Here is a 7,939-nt window from a genome sequence, read left to right on the forward strand (position 1 = left end):
TGAATTCTTTATCTCAATATCTTTGCAAAACTTTCCACTCTCAGTGTATATTGAAAGACGTGGCCTCTTCCATACCTCAAATCGTTTATCAAGGCAAATTTAATTTCATTGAAACATATTCTACTGACATACTGCACACAGATCTTAATATTTGGTTTGCTAAAATTCGAACATTGTTGTGGCTGCTACAAATTAGATGTAAAGTTCTGATATACGAGTGGTGTTGTGTATTATAAACGATTTGGTTTTTACAAAATCCAACCGAAGCATATGCTGTGCGATGATTTTACTTTAAAAATCAATCCATATTGTTGTTGGCCAGAAATGTCATTAAATTAATTTAATTGCACATATTGATTGCAGGGCAGAATGTTCCAATGACAAATGATTTGATTTTAATTTATTTATTTGCACGCTCATAGAGTTGGGTAATTTTTAGCGAAAGCTAAATAGTGTTAGTTGTAAAAATGTGTGTGTGCTTGTGTGATTTGTTGCGGTTTTGGAAATTAACAACAGATTTGGATTTAAATTCATTTTAATTAAATTCTAATTAACAATAGTCATTTTTTCAATTCGGTTTAATTGATATTGGGAGTGGAAGCGTTAAATGTATAATAATAAAATGGAGTTTATTATCGGCTTACATTAGCTGAGAAATTTGTATACATTATAATTTTTTTTTTTTGGAGAAAATTACATTTTGGACTAAAAAGCTTAAAGGCAGATTTGAGTATTAGGTTCTCATTTGAAATAATTATCTTAATTTGCAAATAATTTAGCATTTTGGAACATATTTGGATGGAAACTCACCATACGGGAATTATTATCTTCACTTTACATACCCTACACCACATAGTGGTCAGGGTATTATGCCTTTGCATGCAATATAAATAAATATGACAAAAATTGAAAATTAAAAAAAAATTACAAAACATCTTTATTGGCATATTTTTATGCGATTTTTTTAAATTTAATCCGTTTTGCCAAGAGGATAAGTCTGAATTAATGAGAATGTCTTATACTCTTACCCTATGAAAAATTCGCGTAATTCGGTGATGTAGAGAAACAGCAAAATCAGTGAAGTTTTCTTGGTTCTGGGGCCAATATTCCGAAGTGTTACAAACTTTTTCATCCAATCAAACTCATAATAACCCCACTACATATGCTCTATTCCAGAACCCGGAAGAATCTACTAGTTTTCCAATTTTTTTCCGATATCACAAAGGAAAAATCGGTTATCGTAGTAAAATTCTCGCAGTTATGGAATAGACCGAGGTCCATTCAGAAAATGTAGCTAAAATCATCATAATACCATAATTGAGAATAGCCGTATCATGAGCATTTTGTAAAAAACATGTGCTAGGCAATTATCTGCCAGAGATGGTACGTGCTATTATCTCCAAATGTCAAATTCAGGGGCCGTTTTCATCGTGTGGAGGCCATATAAAAATGTAGATCTGGATAGACAATAATCTGCCAGAGAATGTGGGACCTATTTCAGACTCCAAATATCCACTAAAAATTCATTATTTTCTATAATTATAGGAAAAACAGAAAACGAGTGCATCGAAAATTTTGGAATTTTGCATTGCAACACAACCTGAATAAAGGAAGAAAATTTCCCGCCTCTTCTACAATTTTAAAAATTTCTAACTAAGATTCTTTAGAATTGCTTTTAGATATATATTGTATTCGGCAATATATACAAGGATAAGGAAAGGGGTATTTTTGTTCCTTTTTCCAAAATATAATATATTCAAAGTCTCCTTTTAAACGGGATAGTAAACTTCCAAGCTATTTTATGTTGTTACAGTGACTTTAGTTATTGTGAGGGTTTTGTTCATATATCCAATCGATTTGGCTTTAACTTGGTTTCTCTGGGGGCAGAACCTTTTCGCTATATATTTTGGAATAGCTCCCTATTTATTTCTTTTATTTGGAAAATCGATCTACGATTTGGTTCCTTTGATTTAGAAAACTTTCGATAGGGTTTTCTACATAATTAGGACTCAGAACACCAAACTTTGGCGAAATTAAATGAAAATATTGGGGGTTATCTTTATATATATTACATATCCTTGGAATTTTCCACAATCTGGACTAGCTATTAGACAGTAAAATTATAAGAAAATTTACATTGAATAAAGGAAATTTGTTAAATTTGTCGAAAATAAAAGAATTGTTGAAATGAAATTTTACGAAGAACACTTTATATTTTGAAACATTTTCATAAACTGAAGTAATTAATGGAGATTTTTTACATAGAATGGAAATTTGTAAAATTAACAGTAAAAAAAGTAAACACTTAATTTTCTCTCGTAATATAAACATCTTAAAAAATATTCAAAAAATAGATGTATGGCTTATTCTGTGCTTAATATTGAAATTTTGTGCAGAAAAATTTTATCTTACACTTCTTGCCTTATACGAATGTTATTTTTAGGCGTCAACTAGAAAAAAAAACTTGAGCAGAATTAGGGAGGGAATGTAATTTTTAATTAATTTTTCAAAAAAGGACCAAAGAGAACCCTTTTTTGGTTCCCTTAGGGGTTAACATTTTAACCAGAATAGTCCTCGTCTTTATCTGCCTAAAATCAACTGATTATAAGGAATCTTAATTCGAAAATTAAAAATAATGTGGAAAAGTGGAAAACTTTCCCTACTATTTAGGTTAGTTTGCGATATAAGCTTTTAAAATGCTAATACACATGTCTTCTCTTTGTATGCCTTCCACATATATGGTATGAATGGTAAAGAGTGATTTGTTAAATCTTGATAACTTTTTTTTTTAAAAATAACGCATAAAATTTGCAAAATCTCATCGTTTCTTTATTTGAAACGTTAGATTGGTCCATGACATTTACTTTTTGAAGATAATTTCATTTAAATGTTGACCGCGGCTGCGTCTTAGGTGGTCCATTCGGAAAGTCCAATTTTGGGCAACTTTTTCGAGCATTTCGGCCGGATTAGCCCGAATTTCTTCGGAAATGTTGTCTTCCAAAGCTGGAATAGTTGCTGGCTTATTTCTGTAGACTTTAGACTTGACGTAGCCCCACAAAAAATAGTCTAAAGGCGTCAAATCGCATGATCTTGGTGGCCAACTTACCGGTCCATTTCTTGAGATGAATTGTTCTCCGAAGTTTTCCCTCAAAATGGCCATAGAATCGCGAGCTGTGTGGCATGTAGCGCCATCTTGTTGAAACCACATGTCAACCAAGTTCAGTTCTTCCATTTTTGGCAACAAAAAGTTTGTTAGCATCGAACGATAGCGATCGCCATTCACCGTAACGTTGCGTCCAACAGCATCTTTGAAAAAATACGGTCCAATGATTCCACCAGCGTACAAACCACACCAAACAGTGCATTTTTCGGGATGCATGGGCAGTTCTGGAACGGCTTCTGGTTGCTCTTCACTCCAAATGCGGCAATTTTGCTTATTTACGTAGCCATTCAACCAGAAATGAGCCTCATCGATGAACAAAATTTGTCGATAAAAAAGCGGATTTTCTGCCAACTTTTCTAGGGCCCATTCACTGAAAATTCGACGTTGTGGCAGATCGTTCGGCTTCAGTTCTTGCACGAGCTGTATTTTATACGGTTTTACACCAAGATCTTTGCGTAAAATCTTCCATGTGGTCGAATAACACAAACCCAATTGCTGCGAACGGCGACGAATCGACATTTCACGGTCTTCAGCAACACTCTCAGAAACAGATGCAATATTCTCTTCTGTACGCACTCGTGTGGTTGGTTTAATGTCCAATAAAGTAAACTGAGTGCAAAACTTGGTCACAATCGCATTAATTGTTTGCTCACTTGGTCGATTATGTAGACCATAAATCGGACGTAAAGCGCGAAACACATTTCGAACCGAACACTGATTTTGGTAATAAAATTCAATGATTTGCAAGCATTGCTCGTTAGTAAGTCTATTCATGATGAAATGTCAAAGCATACTGAGCATCTTTCTCTTTGACACCATGTCTGAAATCCCACGTGATCTGTCAAATACTAATGCATGAAAATCCTAACCTCAAAAAAATCACCCTTTACATTCAGTTTGTCATTCCGTTTGTAATTCATCGAAATAATCATTTTAGACACAAAAAACTGCCGATTTAACTATGTCCGCCAGTCTGGTTTAACCACGCTAGAGTCCAAACAACATGTTATAGGAAGCTACAATTTTGCATATCGTTGTATTTTGTTCGTTGTCCGGTCAAGTTGGAAGATGAGCCATATCGGTCCATGTTTTCATATAGCTTCCATATTCGGTATTTTGAGTTTTTTATTTAGAGTTTTTAATATGTTCTACTTTCTGTGGCAGATCTTTGTCTATATAGACCCACTTTGTCGTATAACCCTAATACAATTGGACCTCCCGATATTCGGAATTCGGACGATTTAAATCACGAGTTCTAAAGGAATAATTTAAAATATGATATTTAGAGTTTGTAATAGGTTTTACCTCCTGTGTCACTTAATGACAACACCACGAAAGCGTGGGCCAATCGATATTTTGACGAATTGAGCCACACTTTCTAATGGAGTAGTAGTTATATACATGGTACAATAAAAAGGTAAGGTAGAGCTATCAGCTGATTACAATTTTTTTCTAAGTGTGCCCGACTTCTGTCAATTTTATGTATGTATTATTGTTTTGAAAAATGAAAACAAAATATTTTCAAAACCAATGAATGGAAGACACGTACATCGCGGCTCGCGTATTAAAGTTATAAACCAGTTTAGCCGTGAAATTGAAAGATTGAAAAGTTTGGATCATATTTTTGAGAAAAAATCTAAACATTTCATTCATTTTTCGCGCTATTTATTTTATTTTAAAAATGAGGGAAAATATGAAAAAAATGACAACACCTTTTTGTGTATAATTATACCCTACAACACTATGTGTTGGGGGTATTATAAGTTTGATTGGGCCAAAAATTATGTAACACCACGAAATATTGGTTTCCCATATAGGAAAGTATATATGGATCTTCCTAGCTCGCCGAGCTGAGTCGATCTAGCTATGTATGTCCGTCCGTCCGTCTGTCCGTCTGTCCGTCTGTCCGTCTGTCCATGTTAATTTGTAATCACTCTACAGGTCGCAATTATGGTCCGATCTTCACGAAATTTTGCACGAAGGTGGGGTTAGGGTCAGAATAGAACCCTATTTCTTTTGGAGGTGATCGCATAAAATTTAGGGGTCGAAATGGACCAAAAACTGAAAAAATGTCGGATTTTGCAGTAGCTATACAGGTCGCAATTATAGACCAATCGACGCGGAACTTCGCTTGTAGATAGAGTTTAGGGCGGGGAAGAAGCCTACCAATTTGGGTGGTCATCGGATAATATTTAGCGGGTAAAATAGACCATACCTTTTGTGTTGAAAAAATTCAAAATTTTCCATTAAACCGCGAATATTTTAAATCCCGGCGAAATCACAAAGCCATGACAAGGTTACTTCTGACCTTTACATTGATGTTAACATCCAACAAATCGGATATATAGCAAAATATGTTCGATATATATGTCTATCAAAGAAGATATGCTTGAAAGATCCCTTATATGTCGAGAACGGCTGAACTGATTTCGACAGTTCTCATTAATTCAGAATGGCCTCTTGGCAAGAAAGAAAAAACGTCTAAAAAAATCGCATAAAAATATCTCTCTAAAGATGAAAATATTGGTTTAGTAACATTTTCTCATATTTTTTTTCAATTTTGTCATATTTTTGGCATATTTTCATTTTGAATTAAACATTTGGTAATATTTTTACAGCTAACAAAACTAAGTAGTTAGGATATCAGGATATCATATACAGATTGCATTTATGGCCCGATCCTTACGAAATTTTGCATGGGGATAAGATGAGGGTCAGAATAGATGCCTACTCTTTTTGGAGATGATCGCTATATATTTAGGGGTTGAAATGGACCAAAAAACTGCCATATTGTTAGCAGGTCGTAATTATCGCCCGATCCTCACGCACATTTGAATGGGGGTTACCGCACATTGCAAAAGCCAAGCAGTTTCGGATGGCCATCCAAAAATATTCAATGTGTGAATTAGTTTGCCAACTTTTGTAGACTAAATACGAAAATGTCCATTCCAGCGACATCTACCAATAAATTCGAAATGAGCAAATACGTTTAAGTTGCTATTGTCCGAAAATTGGAGAACGAAACATGATGGTTTTCTTTTATTATTTGTCACAATATCTTGTGGAGTTCTTTCGAGTATCTCGCCTGTATAAACTGTATGGTTTATTATAGTGTTGTAGGGTATTCAACGGTCGGCTCCGCTCGACTGTAGCCTTTGCTTACTTGTTTTTAATGAGTCTGACAGGAAGCGGGCATAGCCTCAGGGCTGTATTTCTGTAGGCTGTATTTCCGTTTGAAGACTACTACTAAAGTCATAACAAAGCAGATATGAGGAGTTATCGTTATATTGGGGTCTACGAACACTTGGACCTGCCAAAAAACCTTCAATCTGCCGATACAGTTATATAGGGCTATACCAAAACGCGGATCTATATAACCCATTTTCAATACCTCAATACCAAAATAGTGGAGGTTATAAAAATGTGAATTGTAATTGGATAATGTAACAATTCGGCAAATCTTAAATATTTATCATTTTTAAAACGTTATTATTGGGTAGATTTAAAGAAATGGACCTGACAAATTTGAGTAATACGAACTAATAAAATATTTTACCAAATCAAATTTTAGATAACGCTGCTAAATACTTTCAATCATATGAAAAATACCTTGTATGAGAAAAACTTTACTAAACAAATATTTTAAGCTAATTTTAATAAGTTCTCATTTTAAAATTTGTCAGAAGAACATTTTCAAATTATTTTCAAGTCAATAATTTCAATTTATTTGTAAAACAACTCACCGTATAAAACACAACATTTTTATGAATTGTCAAACAAATTCGTAAATTGCCAGTGATCCATATAAAATACTTAACATCCGTATCCCCTCCGGCCTCTTCCCACCAAAACACACAAAAATTTTGTCGATTAGTGGTTGTGTTAATCTGCGTAAAATTGTTTTATATATTTTTTGGGAAATTGTGAAGAAAACAAGTCGAGACAATGAAGCGATGGAATGGATGGATAAAAAGTTGCCTAAAACAAGAGATTATGCCAATAAATCCATGCTGTAATGTGAGTACTTTAACAGATTTAAAGAACATTTAATTTCCCAGGGCAAATAATGTTTATGTTTCTCTCTCGCACATTTTGGATGCCACAACAGCAGACGCTGTCACACTCACAAGCACACACACAGTGACACACATGCGAACGCAACAGCAACAATAGCAGAATGCTTGATACCTGTTTTTTGACATTCGGCATGGCACATCCATTATTGTAAGGATACGTGCTAAATATTTTGTTATCCCATTATGTTAACATACACTTACAGCAATCGTGAGTGTGTGTGTGCGTGGCAGTGTAAAAAACAAAACTTAAAATATAGTTAGTTACTTGTGAAACATTTTTTTTCTGTTGGTTTGGCGGAAACGAAATGGTAAAATAATACCAATCAATGGAAAAAGGACACGAACATCATGTACAAAAAAAAAAAAAAATAATAAAAGAACAAAAAACAAACAATGGAACCCGGGAATCGGACGAGCAAAAAATCCCCAAAAACATCCCGTCAACCAGCCAGACAATCAATCCAGCCACACATACGACCCCACATGACAAAATTGGTGACAATAAGCGGCAATGGCTTCTCTGTGTCTGTTTTCGGCCCTGGCAAATCGAAACACTCGCACACACTCACGGAAAGGGGTTAATTTTTAAGTGTTCCTTGAAGCCTTACAAAACGAAATTTCATTGTCTTCGTTTCCCTCATTGCCAAGAAACCGAAGTAATAACATGATTTTTTCCCTGGGTAACACAAATTCCAATTTT

This window comes from Musca domestica, unplaced genomic scaffold (genome assembly GCF_030504385.1).
Source record: "Musca domestica strain aabys unplaced genomic scaffold, Musca_domestica.polishedcontigs.V.1.1 50, whole genome shotgun sequence".
In the NCBI taxonomy this organism is placed as follows: Eukaryota; Metazoa; Arthropoda; class Insecta; order Diptera; family Muscidae; genus Musca; species Musca domestica.